This window comes from Cimex lectularius, unplaced genomic scaffold (assembly GCF_000648675.2).
Source record: "Cimex lectularius strain Harlan isolate CLEC.00 unplaced genomic scaffold, Clec_2.1 scaffold77, whole genome shotgun sequence".
Lineage (NCBI taxonomy): Eukaryota > Metazoa > Arthropoda > Insecta > Hemiptera > Cimicidae > Cimex > Cimex lectularius.
The window spans coordinates 433,815-458,533 of NW_019392836.1; the positions used below are offsets into that span (position 1 = coordinate 433,815).

Sequence of the window (24,719 nt, forward strand, 5' to 3'; positions counted from 1 at the left end):
TCCCACAATATTTCACTTGGGGAAAAGTCTGTTAATTGGTTCAAGGACCAATACCTACATATGTATAGAAACGTATATGTGTATAACACTCGACTCAAATTTCAATTTTGGTCCACACATAAACAATCTTATAGTCAAAGGCCAAGCGGTAATATGGCTACTTTTTCCTTTGCTCAGTTGACAGTCTGTATGCCGATGTTATATGCGTGTCCAGCACGTAATTTCAGTAACACATCAAACATTAATAAGTTACAATAGATTCAACATAAATTTTTGCAGCTGGCCACTGCTTCTGCCAGAAATTTAAGGCTGACTGAGTCCCTTGACTCTTCTCTTTGAAATTTAAAGTTGAAATCTCCATACTTTTGATGGACAACCAGGTGAATGCACATGTAATATTGTAATCCCATTATTTTCGGGAAAGAGTGCCAGAATTGTAGATTTTTTTGTGTATAAACGGGTCGCTTGTAATAAAATACCCTGTACAATTTTGTTTACATGGAAACAAACACTTTGAGCCCTGAAGATGATCTCAATAATGATCGAAACGTTGGCACGATAAAGAAAATGTTTTTGTGTCATTCTTGTGTGTCGTGTTAAGAGTGACTTGATTTTGAATTTTCTTTGCTTAAAGTAATACTGATGAAAACAAATGAATCTATGGCGTTGTCACTTATTTTTCCAATGGTTTATTCAAATTTACAGTAAGATTAACATTTTACAAGGAGCCTTTATGGAATAAAGCTGTGAAAGGTTGAATCTACCCGAAAAGTGAAATATCTCGAATACAATTGAGAATCAGACTTTGGACAATAAAGACTCTAGTGGTATTCACCATCTTTGTGTTAACCCTGTTTACTCTGTTAGGTCCTGTTAGATCGAGAAAAATGATGACGTAAACTTGTTAGAATCGGCTAGTTAACATTCTCGATCTAACAGGCCAGAGCCAATCTTAGATGGCCGAAAATGTAGTCAGTCACATTGCTATCCGTTAGGGCGTAGGCAACCAACATGGCAGCCATGAATTTAACAGCTATTTTTTGTTTACACGTATTTTTATTTTCAAATACTCATTAATTAAATCAGATCAATACATTTCTTTTATTAATTTCTGACCTGTCCTTATACTCTCATTCAAGTAGATACATCCCCTATCCTAAAAAATTGTAGGAAGTTAGAGGTTAGGATACAAGTTAGGTATGCCGGCATCTATTGAAGCGTGTCATTTGTGAGTACTTTTCGAGTGCATAGATAGCATTTTGAATGAAAGAGTTGATTAATTTTCCTTTTTTATTAACTTCTGCCATCTTACAATTTAACACAAAACAAAACCATAACAAACCACAACAAGTCTTCAAGGACTGTTGTAGCTTTATTTTTGGTTCTACCAATTGCCACGCGCAGCGTTACGGAAAAATTAATGTTTAACATGCTAAGAAAAGAAGGATTGTTCACGATCTTACTGGACATTTCTCTATTCGCGTTAACACGAGTTAATCTTACAAACATCGTGAATACCCCTTCTTTCATACAATTTGTCATGTAGAATAACCGTCTGGACAATCAAAGTCTGTTCACGAGCCACTATGTATAGGGTAGGCTATTTATACTATAATACATTTGTAGTATAATGTGAACTGTCAGTGAAGAGATTGAGGCTGATTTTCACCTAAACCCTCTATCGCTGGGTTTAAGATTGCTAACCGTTAAGTAGGGGTGGTCGAACGAAAAACATCATGTTTTGCCTGCCTGTGTCTGTTATTTAGCTCTATCAGACACGTTTCGTCTCTTCAGATTTTGTTACTTTGTCAATCATGCCTTTTACATATCGTGTCTATTGCTTTTGTTGCTTGGCAGTCAAGTTGAAAATGCGTGGGTCTGCTAACATTTTATTTGCCCAAATCTTGAAACGGATTAAGATCGATACAAGGAGATTATTGTGCCTTGTCTTCAGAAAACAGTGACAAAGGATGAAATGGTAGATGAGTGATAATTGAAATGTAGACCTTGTCTATACGAACAAGGTCTGAGAAGGAGTTAAGTTGTAAATGGAGTGAAATTATTGTCGTCGGTCTTGTAAGCCAAATCGCGTCGGCTGATTTACATATAAGAACTTTATCGGCTTAGCGTCTCCTCGGAGTTGGAGGCTCCCATGTAGCGACAAGATTGAGGAATTCCAGTTAAGAAGGAAAACGATTTACGTTTCGGCGTCTCTGTACGTATTTATAAGCGGCCACCGGGTTGTCTGACCTTGCTTTGTGCATGGCACATTAATATGATAAATGTTGCGTATCGCTCGAGCGAGGGGAGGGAAACTTTAAATAAACCTCAGACCGTAGTGCCGAGTCAGAACCCTAAATAGATAATTAACTGTGATTGGATGTAAAGTTCAGTAAACGGTGGATTTTAAATGCGGGCGAATGTCGCATCCCATCGGAGGATGATGTAAATGTTTACCGGTAATCCCGACTGCTTTACGACCCCCGGCCTTGTTTTTCGAGGATGTAAAGCCGGTGCCGGGATGATTGCGGCCGGGAGTGACATCAGCCAGGCACATTTGTCCCACTCCGTAGCCTGTTATTATGAAATTACAATGCATCTCAATGTGACAGATAACCCATCGGCGGCACCGTACAATTAAACATCTCCGGGCTGCCCGGGCTCGAATCGACGATCTGAGTCACCTGCCGTGGAATTCCGGCGATTCCCGTCGTCTAAATATTTATCGTTAATTGTCACAGAAGAGGATCGCTCTGTAATGACCTGTTATTACATTAATCAAGAGTCCGTAGTTAACTTTTACGGCCTGCCGGAATTCGTAGTCCTCTAGACTTTTCAAGACTTTTCCTACTGATGGCCGTGTCTGTCGGCCGCGGCCCGAATGATATGTGAGAGCTCCTACGCGAGTATGCATTTAGAGATCAGCCTATAAATTATTCATGGAATAAACTTTTAATGCCCCTTATTAAACGTACCGAAAATTACATTAATTTCCGTCTGTGACTAAAGAAAAACGAAAACTCACTCAGGAGTAGGCTTGAATTAGGGGAAACTTCACTTATTATACATCAATTAGCAGTTTAATAAGAAAAGATTAAATCACAGAGGATTCCGTTTGGAACCACGAATTTAACTGACATAACAACCCGAAATTTCAAATTTATACCGTTAGATTACAACATGCCAGCCTTGTCACAAGGGCAAACTTACCAAAACGGCAGTACAGAAATTAGTAGTACAAACCATCTTTATTTTACTTTTTACCGCCTCGAGAAAAAACTTTACATACTAGTGTAATTTTCACAAACTCTTCTCAAAGAAGGGACTGTCTTGCTGACCCAGACTTATAACTACTTTCATTTTCTTATTAAAAAATACAATTAAAAAGAAGATAAGAAAAATAACCCATTGGCAGTACTCCAATGATGCATACTATGCCTATTTAATAAAGAAATTGTGTCACTTCCATAAGGAAGGTTTGAGGGAATTCATGAGGATGAGTGTTCTGAATTTGAGGATTTTTGTGGCTGGGAGAGTTGTTAGGTCTGTTACGTAAATACGATTGTCACAAACTGGAGCATGAAGGATTTTTTCTTACTATTAAGGCATTAGTAATATTCAGTTTTATTTCAGTTTTATGAAACTTGACATGATAAAAGGAATTTTTAGGTCTGTGTGGGTGGGTAGTTTCATAGCAAGAGGATTTTTTCTTACTATTAAGGTATGAGTAATATATATTTTAATAATTATTTGGAGATCGTGAGATGCGGTCTGGTGTGACGTAAGTTTGAGAAAAACATTTTCTTTATCGTGCCAACGTTTCGATCTTTATTGGGAACTTCTTCAGGGCCTGGGATTTAAACAATGTTTATAAAATCCCAGGACATGAAGAAGTTCCCAATAAAGATCGAAACGTTGGCACGATAAAGAAAATGTTTTTCTAAAACTTACGTCACACCAGACCGCATCTCACGATCTCCAAATAATCATTAACTAACGGTCACTAAACACAACACATATATTTTAATTTTAAAAAACCCAAATTTGTTACCTGTTAGACGAAAAATTGCTTAACGAAACTTTAACATAATTATCTTGCTAATTATTATCCTATTTATTGGGGTGGGAAGGGTGAAAATCTTGATGTGTTAGGTGTTTTTATTTTCTTGTCATTTTAATAGTATCTTGACAACCTGACGTAAACTAGCGAACTAAGAAAACAGGAGACAAAATATGGCAGAGTCAGTGACAAAGATGTGTGAAAGAAAAGAAAATTCTAAAGGAAAAAATAAACGATGAATTTTCCCTTAAAGCTCAGAGGGCTGGCGATGATAACGTGATGTTTGTCGACCCAACAATATAGTACATACATTATCAAATAATTTAGTAGGTTAGCTAGCCTGCGATTGATTTGCTGACGTTTCGCCAATACAACATTTTTATTTCTTCAGATATTGGCAAATGTTTTGGTTGTTTATTGCCATAATGAATAAAACAAAGGCAGATTTTTATAGTTATCGAAAACGTTTCAACAAAATACGTACATTATTTGGAGATTGTGAGAGGCGATCTGGTGTGACGAAGCTTTTAGAAAAACATTTTCTTTATCATGTCAACGTTTCGATCTTTATTGATATCATCATCACGGCTCAAAGTGTTTGTTTTTCTGTGTAGATGTGTTGAATGTTTTCTGGCCTGCGATTGATTTGATGTCTCGCCAAAATAACGTGGTATTGTGAATGTTTAGAAAGTTTATTGTCATATCGAATAAAGCACAAACCTTTGTAGGTTTGCTGAAAATTTTTACCAAAAGAAGTTCAAGTGTAACAAATAATTTTTAAAGTTTTTTGGCCTGCGATTGATATGCTGTTGTTTCATCAGGATAACATTCTTATTTCGTAAGATATTATCGAAAGATTTGGATGCTTACTGTCACAATGGATTTCAACACGATACACAAGAATGACAGATTTAAACGAAAAACAAACACTTTGAGCACTGAAGATGATCTCAATAAAGATCGAAACGTGTTTTTCTAAAACCTACGTCACACCAGACCGCACCTCACGATCTCCAAATAATCACTGGCTAACGGTCACTAAACACCTCATATAGTGGATAAAACAAAACTTGCCTTAACTACTGTTATGGGTTCCCGGAAGATTTTTACCAAAGAAATTCAACTAAGTATATCAAAAACGTTTGAAGGTTTTCTGGCCTGCGATTGATTTGGTTTGGTTTCAGCCAAGGTAAAATTCTTATTTCTTAATATTTTGGTGAAAGGTTTGCATGTTTATTGTCATGATGGATAAAATGTACATTGACTATGGGTTGACATTTCCTGAAGGTCTTTTTGCATGCGATTGATTTATCCCCCTTCCATTTCTCTGTGTAATTTCATCAATTTCTCCACTTTGCCATATTTTTCTTCTCTTCGATGATTACTTTACTATAACATTTTTCACCTAAATCCTTTTCCATTTCTTAGTTCTACGTTCAAGCCCGGACAAAAATAAATGTCAGTCCTAATCCAGGATCAGCTCGAAGCTAATAGAGAGATCAGTATTGTATAAAAGGCCTAGTGCCCGGAGCTATACTGTAAATCATGGTCCTGACTTATACGACACCTGACCCGTTACGAACCGGCCTTATTTGAATAGTGTAATCCGTATATGGATTATTTATCGGCCTTTGCCAATTTTCACCTTGGCCGTGGAGAATTTGTAGAAATCATCGGCCACCCTTAACCGGTATCCTTTGACAGGACGTTTTTGATTTTTATAGCCGTTTTTTAGATATAACCAAGAAATCTATAATCTTTTTACGCTCTAATTATAATAACTAGGCCGTGGATAGTTAATTCTAATCAAAGTATCTAAGAAAAATATTCATCGGTTTGTTCTCTTATGATCAAACTGGTCAGACCCTTCACGCTGGGTTTAGGAAGCTTTGTGCTGAATTTCGCCATTTTTAGTTGATGCGCATCCATCCATGAGATTCACAGAAGATGGCCGAGGACTCGCTTGACCAAAACGTTCAACAAAAATTAGCCTACCAGAAACGATCAAACTGCTGATAGTATTTCACAAGTATTTTTTTATATTTTTAATATAGTCGTTTTATTCTTGTATATGGCGTTTGGATGATTAGTTCTCAGTTTGGCCAAGTTGTTGCATTATCTCTATTTGTTTTTATCTGTGCCTTGTCATATCTCTTTTTCTATTTGAAAAGTTAGAAGTACTATATAAAAAGACCGTTTATGTTGTTTTGTCCAATGGCTTCCTCTTGTTCTTCTTGAGGAACCTGTGTATGGATTTGGATAATGTCAAGTTGTTAAAACATCGAAATGTCGCAAAGATGGCATATTGGATTATCCAGTAAGTTCGACTGTAATAGGCCTATCATCCTCTAGCCTGGAGGAACCTAGTCACAAAACTGAACAGTAAAAACCCGAGATAGTCTGCACTGAAGTCATATGGTTTTTGGTAATGATAGGTTGTAAACTTAGAAACATGAGCCAGTTGGGCATAGCTATCCATTTTAGAATTGCCAAGTCATATATGTAAGTAAATTTTTAGTAGAACTTTCTTTATAAAAAGGTGGATATTAATTTATGAAACGTGACGAATGTCGCCAGGCGATCGTTTTCTTAGGCAAATATATTGAGTCAAGGTTGAAAATCTTGATTTTCTTTTCAGGTTAAATATGGCAAATCTTAAACGATAAAAATAGTTGTAAAATGGAACAGTAAACACAATCAATTTGCAGGGTGGACATAAGGATCATTGTGATGACATGTCTTTCCCGAGTACTCGTCGTCGCAAGACTTGAGGAGCTTTAGCGTCCGCACCTGGCCTATTCGGCCTTATCGGACGTTTTGATTCTCAAGATGAGAGCTGACGCACCTCCGCATACGACTGAAGAGTGTTACCACCGCAGCATTGGTGTAGAGGCGTCCCAGCCTCTAAGGGCCAAAACAACCACTCCGAATAGTCGGGCCCGCATTGTGCATCGGGTCGTATGCCGCGCGCAAAGGGCTAACAAGCCGAAATACATCAGCCTGCTCTCCCGCGCACTCCCTAGATAGAGAAGGCCACTCTATCTCCCAGAGTATTGGGGCTTCCCAAGCGTAGAAACTTCCGGATCCGCCCCGGACGCGGTTTTGTTTTAAGAATTGCTAACCACCCCCTAGATGAGCACCCTGTAAAAATCTCCTTTCGAGCTCAGCCTACACATGCCATGCGCATTCGAGGGACGCCATAGGCTCAGCCTAGGTGGTCCGATCCTTCGCTTCCCCAAGGGTGGACACATGCCGGTCATACGCACAACAATGCAAACCATACTAGAGTAGGAGAAACCGATTCACTACCCGTTTCCGTCCGCTTACTCACGCATTCGAGGGACTGTTCAGCATAATCATCGAGTCCTCAACGCCTATACGCTGTCGTCCGGTCCACTGTATCCCGTGAGGCCGGGTGTATAACGATGGCCATAAGTAAGCTGCACGAAGGTCACAAGTAGAAGACGGCCTCTGTCTAAGTTCCCGCCAGGGGCATCCCTCACCACGTACCACCACGAAACCATTCCCAGTGTAACTTTGGACTAATTTGGAACATTTAAGTTACCCCGTGGTACAGATGGCCATACACCCTCCCTCGTCTATGCAGACAAGATCTGGTGCACTGGCCTCATTGTGATGACAGAGAAAACATGCATAATTGCAAAGTCACCGAAATAAATAATCAGCAGCACAATTGAACTTTTATTGTATAAGATGAAAATTATTCGCAACATATTTACATCGTACCGAAAGTCCGCTAGGCGACAAGGGAAGCCAGCTCAGCAAAAACATGAAGACAGGTCGTGTGAAATAACTTGTTTTATGTCTCAATCAAGGTGGGGCCCCACCGGGAAGTTTTCCGGAGGACTCCCACCGAGACAATCCCACAATAAAGTTCGTATTAACCATCTATTGTACAGGGCTTTTTACAATTCCATTAATTTCCCCCGCGGTCCACGACGACGGCAAGAGGGAGGGAGACTGTTTAGACGCCTTTATCGGCTCTGTTTATGGGATCACAGGGTGTCTTAATTATTAATGAGAACCGGAGGGAAAGAAGTGTGGAAAAACTAGAGAGAATTTCTTCAGTTTTGCAATCTAAAATTAAACTGGTGGTGGTGCCAATATTTATAATGCCCACGGGAAGACCTGTTCTACATCTCCCAATGCCAGTGTGACACTATTATTATCTATATTGTATTAAACTATGCTCTACATCTACTGAATCCTATGCAGATTAATTTTCAACAATTTTACTACCCATACATTTCTTTTCGTTTGAACTGAAATTCTGATATTTCAGGTAAACAGTTATTTTTATGCCCATCAACCTTACGTTCTGGCACGGTTGATGTTGAACAGACGGCATAGCAATAATCATAAATTTTTCTCGATCTGCTTTTTGTTTCATCTTTATTTATATCACATACACAAAAAAATTCTAACACTTTTAACTCTGAATGGAAATCTTTCTCACACTATATAAATGACGTTTCTAACTTTATTTGTCTTTAATGATATATCTGCAAAAATACAAACACCAGATATCAGTTTCCGTCAGTCAGCCAACTCGCGTTACCGAAATCCTCACGTTGCCCAGTAGATCGTGTAAGACAAGAGTACAACAAAAGACGAAATGTGTATCGTGGTATTATCTTCCAAGACAGCACCAGAACAATGGAGACGACTGATTCCCATCGTCACACAAAAGACCAAAATTAGGAAAATTTTTGATCAGAGTATCCAAGCGATTTAGAGAAACGAGCATTATAAATTAATTTGTACGATCTTACACAACAAACGAGACTAAAGATCTATTTTATCAAGAGTACGCCCAGCTAAATCAACAGAAATAGCAAGTCAAAAAAAGTGACCTCGTTTTCTTTAAAAACATGAGGCCTAACAACTTACTCTCTTGCCGAAGGACTGTCTTTATATCGAGTGTCATGCCTACTCGCTCCCTGTAAGAGGCCAAGGCAAGGCACTCCTAATATTATTATGTTTAGAGAATTCTTCTAGTCCGGCAAGGATTATTTTTCGTCTTATTTTAGCAATTGTGTAGATTAAGCATACAGGATTAGTTTGTGGGTACTGTACGAACATTCTCTGCCTTTGGAATAGGATAACTTTAGCTGTTTTGCAAGAGTCTATGAGATGATATTGTAAATAAAAAGATAACTTCTTTACGAAAGATTCTTGGTTAGTATTGGTCCGTGGACTATATTGAAAATTTCACTTCACTGGCTGTAGCCAACTGGCGGTTTGTATATTTATTCTTAGGGGGTCATAAAAGTTCTCTGGTTCGCGTAATGAAGAAACCTCAACATGGAACAAATGGACTAAAGGAATACCGTATAATGTGAGAGGTGTTAAAGGTTCCTCAGCCTCCACAAAAAATAAAAATCGATATGTCTAGTCGGGAAATTGCATAGTACAAAACCTAAGATCAGTTTGCTGCGAGGACATGGAGCTTGGTAATGACAGGATGAGAAGACAACAAAGCATTGAACAAAAATTTCTTCCTTTTCAAGGCTCGTTGGAGCTCGGAAGTAACTACGGGAATAAGGACCTCCTGGTAATGAGGATACAGAAAAACGTATTTATCCTATAAGTACAGGTTATAAAAGGCACTTTATCCTTCCCACAAACCAAAAACGTGATAAATATAGTCATCAAAGTTGGACAGTAAACACCTGAGATCAATTTGCAGCAAGGACATATGGATCCTGGTAATAGCAGGCTGCCAAAATACCAAAACATGGAACTACTAGACTTCTGAAATATTCTTACTGTAAAGGTTATAAAAAGCTCTAAGCCACTAGAGAAACTAAAACTTGATAAATCTAGTCTCGAAATTGAACAGTAAAACCGTGTAATTAGCATCGAGAATCCCCGAAAGACACTTGAGTAAACATCAAACATGGGACAGATGGACTATTTGAAATCCTGTAAGTGTTAATCCAACTAATATATGAAAACACTTTTTCTTTAGTTTTTTTGCCTATACGTATTCCGGTTGCAATGCAGACTTTTCTGTCATCACCAGGAGCCTGGTTTTTTTAGAATACTGATAACAAGTTTCTTTGGCTGTAATCAACTAGCAGTTGGTGTTGTACAAATGTTTATTTGTAGGGGCCCTGAAAAATTCTTTGGTTACTCGTAGTACTTTTTTTGGGTGAAGGTGGAATGCCTACGCTATTACGAATGATCGGAACCGGCTGGCTAGGGCAAACCCCGACAGGCGCTTATCACCTAATAAATGTTTGAACCTGTTTTTTAACATTGCGAGAATAGACGGACCCAAGGTCAGTTTTGTTTAGACTGCCGATTCCCGTTACCAATAATCCCCTTCCTCTCGACACATTATCAAAAGATTAGCCACTATACATATGATACGGTCCCTGCGTGAGAATAAGAACAAAGAGGAATGTTGACGGACCATATATTAGTCTCAATCAGCGGGCCTCGTTCTACGAAGATAGTCCCAACTTTTTTTTCGCATATTTTATCCGGAACGGGTAACGAACTCGTCCTCCCTCCACGGGTAACATATTGGATTTTCAAAGGCGGCAGATAGCCATTTAAAAGGGAAAGGATTGCGCAATCGAAGCTCAGACGCCTACTCGGCAATACTTAATCTGAAAGCGATACCGCCGAGCCGATATCGACATCAGGGCGGACCTCGGATTTAGACAAAGAAAACCGTCTGAGGACGCAATAAAAATAAATATTTGCCGAGGTGCAGGACGGTGTAACCCGGTGAGCGGTCCTAGGCAATATGGGTGGTCAGCCGAGCCACCCGGGTGGGGGAGTGGACAGAGGGCATGGGAGAAGAATAGGCCTGGCCTCAAATATTTCATCAGGCATTATAATGTAGGACTCCCGGTGTGTCCAGTCGACATGCAACTAACTCATTTACATCCGGGTACGACGGCAAATTACCGGCTTCATTGTTTCCCATCCGCGACAAAAACCAAGGCAACTAATGCCCCTTAACCCCTGGGATCGTGCCCCGAGCCGGCGGAGTACTTTTTAAAAGTGGCCTTAAGAGAAGTTTAAGAAAATTACTGTTTTCTTTGTCCAGGCGGCTCTGGAGACCTCGTCGGCCGTTGATGGATATAATCAAGCCACCCTGACCGACATGATAGTACAATCCTCCCCCTCTGATAATTGATTAAAAGACAAGTCTAAAAAGAACAAGTTCTTCCACAAAACAAAAACGAAGCATGATCTACGTGAAAAACTAGATGTAAATGTAATAGTCGCGGTGAGAAAAAGAAAAATGAAAAACTAACATGGCAAAAATTCAAAAAGAAGTTGAAACTGCAAAGCAATATTTCGAAAAAGAAAGTTTTGTTAATTTCTGCATGTTTATTTATTCAAAAGTCTGCCTTACGAAGGAAATAATAATAAAATATAATGGCCTTGGCAGATCTTTGAAAAAGTCAATACTGATGGAAGCCATGATAAAATGAATATACCAAAACGGTATTTACGATAAACAGAGCAATAATAATTAAATATTTCTCATAAACTCATAATGTTCAAAAGAACTTAAATTAAATGAAAAATAACAGACAACACGGATAAAAACAATTTGATAATCTCAATTCAGGTTTCTCAGATCATTGTTTCGTTTTTCGGATTTTTCGTTACGCCATCTTTAGTGTACGATCTAATAATATACAGTGGCCGTGAAGATCCGTCAATACTTAAGACGGGTACTCTACATATCAAATTGGACTAAAAAGTACCTATTGGCCAATGTCTGGTTATTGTATTGACACTTTTCAGGTTACGTCAATTTTTCTCAATTTTAATAAAATATAATGGTCTTGGCAGAACTTTAAAAAAGTCAATGCTGATGGAAGCCGTGATAAATTGAATATAAATAATAAAGGTTCGAGTATAGGGTCGGTGGAGGAATATCAAGTACTCCACTGACCAAACGGAATGAGTGTACTGTATGGATGTATTTATGTGTATGAATGTATTTATTTGTATGAATGTAGTGTTTGAAAGGGTAAATAGAATATAAACTTAGTTGGTGGCTCAAATGACCTAGATGTCGGAAGCCCCACTAAAAAAAAAAATAAAATAAAATAAATAAAAAATAAAGCCCTTCGTATCTCATGAAATATTTATATTACAGTATTTTGTTATACCGATCAAAATAGCATTGACAAATCTAAGAAAGTGATCAGTTTCTAATTGTAACAAACAAAGGTTTACAAAATAAAATTTCAAAATTTACACCTTCTTGAAGAATGCAAGTCTGAGATCGTTTATCTTAAGAAGCTTTTTGTTTTTTCATATGTTTATTCTATTTGATAACAAAAAGTTTTTATTGTTTATTTTTTATTACTTTAATTATTTTTTAATGGAAGTTTCAAAATCTTTGTGTCTATTTTTTTTAAAACAGTTTGGAATCGAAAAATCAAACTTCTAACAAAATAATGATAATTTTAGGTGGGTTGTAACTGCCTTCGGAAAAATTAAGCACATATCTTTAAAGCTCATTTGTAGAGGCAACTTTTCAACGCCAAATCCGGCAGTATTTACAGAACCAAAAATTCTTACTTAATCTGTACACAAGAAATTTTGAACTCGTAAAAGTTTATGTTCTATGTGATTTTGTATTTTTAAGGTTACAAACAAATAATTTCAGGGGGTTTTCAACGTTTTTCATTGCTAGAATCAAATTTACAGTCGGATAGAAATTATGGAATAAAATTGTCAAGGATTATTCAGAAAACTTGAGATGCGGTCTGGTGTAAAAAAAAATTGTCAAGGGTTGAAGGAACCTAAAAAGTTAAGGTTGGAATACAATTGAGAATGAGGCTTTCGGTAATAGGGACTTTTTAAATTAGACGTATAGGATAACCCCCTAAAGTGTCGTATTGTAAACTAAACGTAAATAAAAGAACCAAAGCTATATGACAAATTTAGCTAGGCATAAATTCCGAGTATCTCTTAAAAAACAAAACGCACTGTTTAGACTGGTAATTAAAGAACAAAGTGTATAAAAGTGATAAAATGGTACGATAAGCGTCAAGAAAACTATACACGTAACTTCTTTAGTCTAGAACCTTCAAAGCAGGACGTCCACAAATGAATTTAGGCATGCGGTCAAAAATTACGGTTTGCTAATATTTTACAAGGTTATTTTAAACTAGCTGGGCGGTAAAGGTAATGTTGTAAAGCAAAAAATGTAAAATAGAAGGGATAGAAAAACCGATAATGAGAAGAAAGAATGTTATGTTGATCAGACAGGAAGGAAGATACAATCAGGGTAAACCCATCTACTGACTATAAAATATAACAAATAAATGTATAGAATTTACTCACAATCGGTTCAAATAGATATTTCAGTTTTCTAACTTACCTGAAACATAACAAAGAAATTAAATTTTATCAAATAATAAATGGAAGAATTTGCTATTATATTAATTAAAAATGTGACATTGACTGTTTAGTCATTTTGAAATAAATGAGACAGATATATATCGGCAGCTTATGAGTCAAACTTCTATTTCGATGTGGTTTGTGTGTTTCTTTTTCCCCAAAGAAGTAGTATATTTGTATGTGCTATTTTTATTTATTTTATGTGAATATTTAAGGTAAATATATGATTGTTATGAAAAATAATGATTAGTTTTGCTAGCGTTAAGAAACGGTCCTCCTGGCCGGATTGTATTCTAGTACAAATCAAGCTTCGTAAGAATGTAAACACATTTTCATTTGTGTATTTAATACTGTTAATGTTTGGGAGGGTTTCTCAGGTTCCATTTTGTATGGAGTGAGTACTGCACTTTTAGCTATTTTAAGTTAACGTTAAGTTCATTATTTGTAAATAATAATTAGTTACGCTAGCGTTAAAAAATGGTCCTCCGGGCCGGATCCTACTATTGTACAAATTAAGCGTTCTATGATTGTAATGAAATTTCATTTATGTATTTAAGCCTGCTAATGATTAGGTGATTTCTCAGGTTCTTTTTTGCACGGAGTGAGTCGTGTACTTTTTGCCAATTTTGTTTATATTGTATGTTTATGCAACCTTAAATATAATAATTTTGTTAAAATAATAAATGGTTTTACAATGTAGATAAGCAAACGTTCTAAGAATTTAAACAAAATTTCATTTGCGTATTTAAAGCTATCAATGTTTTCGTGCGTGTCTAAGGTTCGATTTTGTACAGAGTTATTCCTGCACTTTTTGCTATTTTCATTCATTTTATGTGTCTATTTAAAGTAAAATAACTGATTGTTATGAAAATTTTTGCTAGCGCCCCCCCCCCTACGGGCCGGATCGATTCTAGTACAAGTCAAGTTTTCTAAAATGTAAACAAACTGTCATTTGTGTATTAATACTGTGAATGTTTGGGTGGGTTTCTCAGGTTCTATTTTGTACGAAGTGAGTGTTGCACTTTTTGCTGTTTTGAACGATAAATATATGATTTTTTGGTCAATAGTATTTAGTTTAGCTAGTGTTAAGAAACAGTCCTCCGGGCCGTATCGTACTCCAGTACAAATCAGTCGTTCTAAGAATGTAAAAAAGGTCATTTGTGTATTTAAGGCTGTTAATGTTTGGGTGAGTTTCTCGGGTTCCTTTTTATACGGAGTGAGTCGTGCTTTCGTCTTATTGCCGGGGACTTAGGCGGCCGAAAGGAAGGGATTAATATCACCTCGGGAGGATTTATGATGTTCCCACTCTCTCTCCTATACCTGCTCGGATTTCAATAGAGCACCGCTCCTGCGGGCGGTCGTTCCAAATCGGCGGAAATTATTTCAAAATAAAGAAAAAAAAAAAGAAAAGAAATTCTTTAGAAACATTAGACCCCAGGGCCAACTGTTTAAGGAATAAGGGCGGGTGCGGTGGAGATATGGAACAGTTGGTAAGCATCCATTAGTGTGTGTGCTAAGTATTCCCACAGATCTTATCTGGTGTGGTTAATTGCATTTCAAGACTTCTTCGAGTCTGAGGCCGTGATTGTGAAATGACCCGTTTCCACGCACGGACAACACTGATTACAACAACAAAGTGTATAATTCCCCGCAATACATCTGCCCCTTTAACGGGTATGAACGGACCGTCTCAAATTTCACTGAGACCGAACAAGCAGATGCTGCCACTTCGTAGCCAGTTTGCTTCATTCTTTAACTCCTTTGTGTGATTAATACAGAAAAAAATAATTAAAATCTCAACTTATTTAAGTAGCACTTAATGTCGAACGACCTGACATCAGAGCAGCCTGATCTCAAGTTTCTACTGTTCAATTTTGCGCCTTGATTTCTCCAGTTTAGAGGACGAGAAGTTTTTTATGTTGTACTTTTAGGATATTCCAGTAGTCCATCTATGCTATGTTAGAATTTTTAACATCTTGTCTTTATTCATATGACCTCAGTGCAGACTGTTTTTAAGTTTTTACTGCTCAGTTTTTAAATAGTTTTATCGAGTTTTAATTCATGTTCTGTACAACGAACCTTCTATACCTACTTCTGGATTGTACTTAAATATATATTTCAATTAGGATATTTCAATCGAACATCTGTCCCATCTTTTGATGGTTTCTCAACCTGTCATTATCATGACCTATGATCGGTGCAAACTGATTTTTACTCTTAGTTTTAGAGGTGGCTGAGGTGCCTTATGTGCCACTGCTTATAGGATATTTCACCATGTTTTAATGTTTTCTCAACCTGCCATTACCAGGATGCATAAGTCCTAGGAGCATTCTGATCTGAGGTTTTCACAGTACAATTTATCGAGTTTTAATTTATTGTGGCTAAGGAGCCTTTTACACCTCTCTCTCTATTTCTCTATTTCTCCGTATATGATATTCCAACAGTGAAATCCCATGTTTTGGTACTTTTGCAACCTGCCATTACCAGGATCCATATGCCCTCGCTGCAAACTGGTCTTAATATGTTTACTGTTCAATTTTGGTGACTAGATTTATCGCGTTTTAATTTCTGAAGTGGCTGGAGAGCCTTTTATACTCCTCTACTTAAAAGATATTCCTGTAGGCCATCTGTCCCATGTTTTGTTTTCTTCTCATCCTGTCATTACAAAGATCCATTTATCCTCGGTGCAAACTGATCTCAGGGGTTTACTGTTCAATTTTGCTTCTAGATAAGTAGTATTTGTCTTGGCTGTCTTCTCATCTTTAGGTTTTGACATGGCTAGAGAGCATTTTATACGTGCGCTAATAGGATATACCCCAAGAGTCCATTTGCTTATTTTTTGACTTTTCGTCATTACCACTATTTGTTTTCCTCCTAGCTGGTCCCAGCTCCCCTTGAGCCTCGAAAAAGTGTACCTGCATTGAACATGAAGTACCGGCAATAAAATGAGTTATACAGTTCACGAAAATTCTCATCAAAATTATTATAAAAACAACCGATAAAAGAGAAGGAGTTTTATGTAATTTATTACGTTTGACGCTTATAGAATATTCATACAGTTCTGTTCCATGTTTCGTTGTATTTTCATCCTTCATTACCATGGTCTATTTTCCTCGTTGCAAACTGATGCCAGGTTTTTTTTTGCAGCTAGTCTTATTGATCTTTAGTTTTTGAAGTGATTGACCTCATCCGTCACATTGGACTTATCCTTTGGAGACTTTTCGAATAAATGGTTGATAGTTTGCTATGAATATCTGAAAAACTATTGACTAGTATCTTGTCATTTATTTAAATTCTGTTCTTATCTGCTTAATCTTGTCCTTTATCTAGTTGATCAAGATATGGTTGACTTATTAGATTCTTATCGCGGACATAAAAGTTTAAGTTATCTTAGATAGTAATTATTGGCATTATTTAATTGGTCCGTTGGTTCCACAAAATTAATTCTGTCAATACCAAATGACAAAGTAGCCATATCAGATTCGTGAAGGGTGGGCAGACGACACTTTCCCTCGGACATTGTCATTTGACCTCAGACGGTCTCGAATTTATTTCATATTTTATCTCTCTAAATAAGCAATTTCGGAAGCGTTCCAGCAGCTGGAGTCCAGTTGTGCTTCGGGTTATCGCTAAATAATAGGCAGGAATGCCGTCGGAATCGCGCGGACGGGGATCGGGCCACCCTCCTCGTTAGTCGGCCGTCCCACGCGACAATTGTTCTTCCTTTAATCACGGTCGCCTGGCTTAAATGTCATTCACTCCTCGATATCTCGTTCCTTTTACTTTGTCGATCATTGAATCATGACCGGTAAAAAATCGACATCGTTGTCAAAACACGGCCAGTCGTTATTCGATAAAAAACGCCGTAAAAAATAAATATATATGAAAAAGATTGATATAACCTTCAAATCTTATATGGGACTTGTTTGTTTCAAAATTCACATTTGGGTTCGTTTTATATAATTTATAACCAATAAAAACCAAAACAGTCGATAAATTTGGCCTAATGGAGAAAAATTACTTACCGTACACCTGACAGGTTCAGACAGAAAGACTGCTGATGTCCTACATTATACTAAATCATTTTCACAGTAATTAATTCTTGAAATAGTTTGGTTTGTCAGTGTTGCCTGTCAAAGATATCAAAAAGCAAATTACCCCGACTGGGAGACCACTTCGATAAAAATTCACGAGAGGTTTGATAGGTGATAATCAACGGTGGAACCATCATTGATCATTCTTGTCTTCACGCGTCAAATCAACTAAAACACGTCTAACGTCCATCTACCGTAGAAAAAAGTCCGGAGAGTGAATTATTAAAAAATTCTACTTACAACGATTCTGAACGCAAATGGCAGTCATAAACCGATAAATTATCTAAAAGAAATTATACCGACATTACACCAGTTTAACGGGTTATTACGTCTTAGAAAAATTAGCCTATTCAGTTAGAATGCAGAATATTGTCAAATCGTTTTCGTGATTATTATCGATTTAATGAATAACCCTCTCGATTTTGATATGACGACATGTCACTAATGTCAGTATCCACTTGTGAATTTCTGATCAGGATGGAAATTTATAATGTCACAGGTATTACGCTAAAGGTTAACTCTTTGTCATTATAGAAATGCAACATATTTTAATATCTGTTTGGCCAAACTTACGCCGACTAAAGAAGGAATTCAGAAATTTCACTGATTTTTTTCGCTGTTAAAAAAATTTAAATGCAGTAAAATTGAAAGCGATTCACTGTCAGTCCAAACGTGAATCCACACCATCTCGACACTCTAGCCTTGAAAATCTTCAGACAAAAGTGGGCGTTTTCTTCAAATAAAGGATTCTAAGCTTTTTAACCACGTCTTGGAAGTCTTTTTAACAATCCCTATGTCTTGTTATTTATGACTCGCATACATGAAGATAAATAAAAGAAAAAAGACAAACAAAAGCCATGAAAGAGAAAAACAAAAGCAATGAAAGAGAAAAAGTGACAGATTGAGTTGTAAGCAGAAAGTACGAAATTAAGAAAATTAAAACGAAAGAGGGTGAAAAGGAGAAAGAGAGACAGATAACAGATTGATAGATTAAATAAATAGAGATATATAGAAAAAGAGATAGGGGGGGAGAGAGCGAGTGAGGGGTGAGGGGGAGGAGACAGAAAGAGAGAATGAGAGTACAAAACAAAAGAAAAGAGAAAATGAACGAAAAAATACAAAGGGTGAGTTCGAGAAAAAAAGCGAGAGTGAGGGAGAGGGAGAAAGTGTTGCGAAGAAAAAAAATGAAAAGGAACGAAAAATTGCAGGTGTTGAGAAAGAAATAGAGTGAGTGAGGAGAAAGGGAGAGAGTGAGTGAGAGAGAGAGGCCCAGGGACGGAGAGAGTATCGCAGACAGAAGTAAAGAAAAAGATTAAAATAATGAAAACGAAAGAGGAACAAAAACACTCCTAATAAGGAGTAAGAAAAGAAAAAGACTAGAAGAGAGTGCACGAGAGTTAGTCACAGATAGTAAGATGTATAAAAAATTCACTTATAGCTAAACTACAATAAACAATATTCTGTTAGAATATTACGGTTATTTTTTTTATCACCGGGTTTATTGGTAGGAATTACTTACTAATACTATGGTAGGAAGAAACATTAATTAATTTGTAAAATTAGTTATTGCAATACTTTATAGTAAGTATTGTACTTTTGTTTGTTTATCGTGCCTCGTACTGTTAGTAAAGCCCAATTTGTTCGAAGGTAATCTCTTCTCTCCGGCAGATTTGTTTGTTCGACCGATAGCCAAGTGTTGACTTTCGGCCACGTCATCCTCATATAGGATACCACTTGTCACCCCGTGTTTGGATTTCTGGGGGTGGCGCTCAACGTCTATGTTTAGTATTTAGGCGCCGCTTTTCCAATTCCGACCTTTTTACCAGCATGGCACCCCAGGGGACATATGCCGCGTGGCCATATGTTACATTTCATGGAAATCAACACCTCGAGATCGGGCCACGCAGTCCTCCCCGGACCATCAACCCTAATTACTCAAGTCTTCCCCGCCCCTGTGTCTATTTATAAATGCGAAGCATCCCACCTCCCTCAACTTTACAATGCTATTTTATTTTAAGATGTTTTCTCCTCCTTGCCAGGAAAACTTACTAGAAATAACTCATCCGTTTTGAGGTAAATGAATCCCCTTAAAAGACAGTTTTCACTCACTTCAAGGGCTGTAAATATGAGAAGACGTTTAAACCCTCAGCATAGTTCAGTTAAAAGACCGTTTTGAAATAACGGCATAACAGCATTTCAAACCAACAATTATCCGTTCTAAAATAACCATTTAAGTTTCATAATACGCAATAAACTGGTTAATTAATACCAACGTTTTGATCATACTGATCATCACTGGGTACGCCTTTTCTCGATATTTATACTTCGTGGGACTTGCTATAAATAAATCCAGCCTTTTACGATTTATTATTATACGTTCTTATTACCTACTAGATCTTTTTGAATATCATATCAGCTATTGTCTTCAAAGCTTGTCGGTTATCCGTGGCCACTATCTTTATTTGGCATCTATCTTTATTTATTTTTTCCTTCCTGCACTATCTTTCACCATACCTAATGGACTTTCGGAATATGCGGTTTTGCAAATATACAACCCACTGCCGATAAATCATAATCGATCATTCCTGGACCGTCTATTTCCACCTTCCGGTGGTTTAAGCGAAAAATCAATCCAAAATAAATCAGTAGCTAAATTATCTGTTTTACGGCTGATGACAGTCAATCAGCGTTCTCGCACTTTTTCCTGATATTATTTTTTTATTTTGGACTTTTTCTTGAAAACTTCGAAGAACACAATTATGCCTAGACAATTACACCAATAGATAGATTAGATATATGCGTAAATATTTTTCTCCTTTAAAATTAAAAAAATAATTCAATGCATTTATTATTTATATATATATATATATATATACAGGGTGAATTGCTACTCGTGCTACAAACTTCTCCAGTAGATTCTTCACCCTAAAATGAACAAAAAAGTTCATATTGTCCATGGTCCGATTCTCAACCATTTCAGAGTAATTTCGCTTTTTATCGATTTTGAAAGATATCACGTCCTGGCGTCGGAAAATCGTGATATCNTTATTTATTTATTAAACTGGAAATTTCATTTCAAATAGTTTTTTAATTAATAAAATGTAATTTATTAAAAATTTTACTTTACAATTTTTCTCTCTCACTCTCTTTCACCCCTTTCTCCTTCCCTATTCATCCATATCTATCTCCATCTCTCCCTGTCTATATGACCATCTATTTATCTAACTCTATCTCTCGGATATTAAGTTTAATGAAATTTGTTGTTTTTGTTTCAGGTAAGTTTATTTTTGGGCTGAATAAGTTGTATTGTGAGTAAATGCATAAATATTTTTACCCTTTAAGATATTTTTTAATTATGGGCACTCTCAACCCGACAGACAAGAATGTCACATCTACAATCGTTATATAAGTCATTTAAATTTTTAAATTAATATATTTCGTGTTATATATTACTGACTTGACAATTGAGGAAGTGGAAATTTTAAAAAGTGGAAGACAAACAAAACAAACTGTCTTAGTCAGACAAGAAAACCGGAAATGACCAAACTAAAGGTTTATCAACCACCAACCCTCCAAAGTAAATCTCATAATTTAATATCAGTGGGAGATCGTGAGGTGCGGTCTGGTGTGACGTAGGTTGTTTGATAAAAACGTTTTCTTTATCATGCCAACGTTTCGATCTTTGTGTGTGGTGTTTAGTGACCATTAGCTAATGATTATTTGGAGGTCGTGAGGTGCTGTCTGGTGTGACGTAGGTTTTAGAAAAACATTTTCTTTAACATGGCAACGTTTCGATCTTTATTGAGATCATCATCACGGCTCAAAGTGTTTGTTTTCCGAGTAGATGTGTCATTCTTGTGTGCCTTGTTGAGTGTGCCACGATACACAAGAATGGCACATCTACACGGAAAACTAACACTTATTGCCCTGAAGATGATCTCAATAAATACCGAAACGTTGGCACAATAAAGAAAATATTTTTCTAAAACCTACGTACCAGGCATCTCACGACCTTCAAATAATCATATTTAATTATATTACCTTATATTTATCATTATTGAAGAAAAAATGTGTTTGGATGATGCCTGAGTTTATTCTAAATATTATTTTACCTAGCGATAATTCTTCTGGCACCCATAGTCAGTCACCATTTTTTTCTTTGTTTTTGGTTTATGAACCTGTTGGAAATCTTCTAATTTTTACTTGTTTTGCTTTTGTTCTTCTTTGTGATCGTTGTAGCCGATCTACCACCTTGTTAAATTTTGATATATTGGTAACTAAATAATACATCAGCCTTGCCAATTTCGGTAATATGATTGAATAGTTACTGATGTCTAGCCCGCTGTGATTTTTAATCATTTTGCCAACGTATGCGTCTCTCTCCCTCATGTGGCCAGTATTTTCTGTATAATCCTATATTTTACAGCGGTCCTTAGGGAAAAAGGCGTCGATTACAAGGTTGAACGGCATCAATAGACTGGAGATTGGTAAATGCATAACCGGGCTCGAGAAAAAAACCTGAACATTTGCATCCCAGTCGTCATTTCTAACTTTTTTACATTTTTTGTACCCCCCATGGAAAATAAACATGCCTAAAACGCAGTTTTGTACACAAAGTCATGTCATTATGTAAAACGGAATAAAAACGAGGAAAAGAAGTCGTAGGATGGAATGTTTACAGTTGCGGCCGGGCATATCGGGCCGAAGAATTTCAAAGCCGCTCCAAACGAGGTCGCCAGATTAAATTGTTACATAATGTCAATCCCGGCAATTTAACATTATCTCGTTGAGTAATGGATTGGATGAAGGGAAGCTTAAGTTGTTGAACTTTCTGTGTACAGCTTTTTTTCTTTCTTCTTTTCGAGCCAATTTCACCTCCCTGGCTAAGTACATAATGACCCTTTTGCGAATAGCTTTCAATTGAATTACATATTCAAAGTTATATAACGAAAATCTTATTCCATGATTTATTTATACACCTAAATAAACAATTCATCATCATATACCAATGGTCCAACTATTATTTTTTAACATTTTATTAATAATAAACCTTCTTGATAATAGAAGTCCAATAAAGTACATCAGGGTTCAAAATCGTCTCTTTATTATCGTAATAACCGTTCCATATATAATAAAATGTGCATAGAACATTTTCATACAAATAAATTTAAAAGGTATATTACTCAATCGTGAGATCTACGTAAATCAAATAGGAATAGTCAGCCTTGTTAAAAGATTTTATCCCAGAAACCGATCAGATTAGTACATTTAAAAACATTGATATATGGTTTACAGTAAGAGTAAACACGAAAAACAACTATTAAATTTTTTTTATTAGTGTTTAAATTAGCGTTTGGTTAGTTTTTCTGCCAAAATAAAGAAATTTGTTTATGTACTATACAATAACTTAATGATAAGCATCGCACCGAACCCTTGAGATGAATTTAAATTATCTGAGATTTTGAGAATAAGATTTATTAGTAAATGGCATATTTTCGAGATTGAATTTGACATATTTTGCACTGGCTCCAACAAAAAGTTCACATTTAAGCTGTTTGTAACGATATTAAGTAACTGAATTGGATATTTTTCTGTACAAACTTTCTCGCTCACTCTCACTCTCATTCTCTCCATCTCTTTTTTTCTCTCTTCTTTTTATCTTTAAATACCTTAAATTTTAAATGAAAGAGCTTCTGTTTATAATTGTAATAGAGGCCATTTGCGACCGGAATTTGCGAGATTTTATCAATAAAACTATATTCATTCACTCTCATTCTCTCATTCTACCTATCTTCTTTCTGTCTCACCCGCTCACCCCCTCTATCTATTTTCTATTTATATCCACAATCATAACACACGATTCTCAAAACATTTACTTGATTAGAAAACACAAAGCGTCAATTTTCAATCGATCTTTTATAGATCACGCGCCTAGTTAACCTAAACAACCTTCAAGGAATAGAAATTAATGACCATCATTTACGAAAGGTGGACCTTCAAGGCAACTTTAGCTCCAGATTCACTGAACATAGCAATAATTAAATATTTTTTTGAGAAAGACAGGTATAAAAAGAAGAAATGTTAAATATTTGCGTGTGTTCTTTTGGCTTTGGTATCATATGAATAAAAATTATTAGTTAATCTCAGAACTCAAAAACGTACATCTAAACACGTAAATGTTAGTGTAATTGATAATATTACTGTAATATAATAATATAATGTCATGCGTTGAGACTCTCAACATAACACGCAACAATGGCACAATTACGCAGAAAACAAACACTTTGAGCCCTGAAGATGATCTCAATAAAGATCGAAACGTTGGCACGATAAAGAAAATGTTTTTCTGAAACCTACTTCACACCAGACCGCATCTCACGATTTCCCAATAATCAATGTATAAATTTTACAAATACATGTAGGATGTGAAAAAAGAGACGATGTGAGTAACGGTCAATAAACACCACACAATATTAATTTGATTACAAAAAAATAAAAAGAAGATCAACTAACTTGAAAAATAAATGTTTAAATTAATAGTAGGTAATAAAAATCGAACTGATTTTATTATTTATAAAACAAAAAATTTAAATATAAAATAATGCATGTTCATTAAGTAGAATTGAATTCGTTTTATGTATATCATTTTTCACTATTGAATTTAACAAAAAAAGAAATGTTATATCAATTAAAAATAATTTATACTTATAATGAATCTAAGAAATATGAGAAAACATTAGCACCTAATGCAGTGTGCATAATTGTAATAGAGGGCAGTATTGTCCTAAATTAGTACACATAAAAAATAAAAAATCAGTTCAGTTCTCTCTCACTCACTCTCTCACTCACTCTCTCTCTCTCTCTCTCTCTCTCTCTCTCTCTCTCTCTCTCTCTCTCTCTCGTCCTATGTTTGTAAGTAGGTTTGTCTTGTTTATAAAATTTTGTTTCGTTTGTGTATATAAGTGTACTGCAAATTGTTACAAACGCGTATGTTGTATCTTTTGCGTTTGCACGTTTATATTGTTATCGGCTGTGTATTATATTTATAATACGCTGTATATTTTATATTCGATTTCTTTTCAAAATCGACGGGTTGTTAAGGACGTTAACTTAAACTTAAAAAAAAAACGCACACACATATACACAAAGTTAATAGGAAG

At 36.2% G+C, this 24,719-nt stretch overlaps 1 protein-coding gene across 3 annotated transcripts in view; it reads left to right on the forward strand.

The window, feature by feature from the left end:
• Positions 1-24,719, forward strand: part of LOC106669170 (protein vein) — a 130,839-nt gene that overhangs the window by 56,554 nt on the left and 49,566 nt on the right. The gene's annotated exons all lie outside the window — the stretch shown is intronic.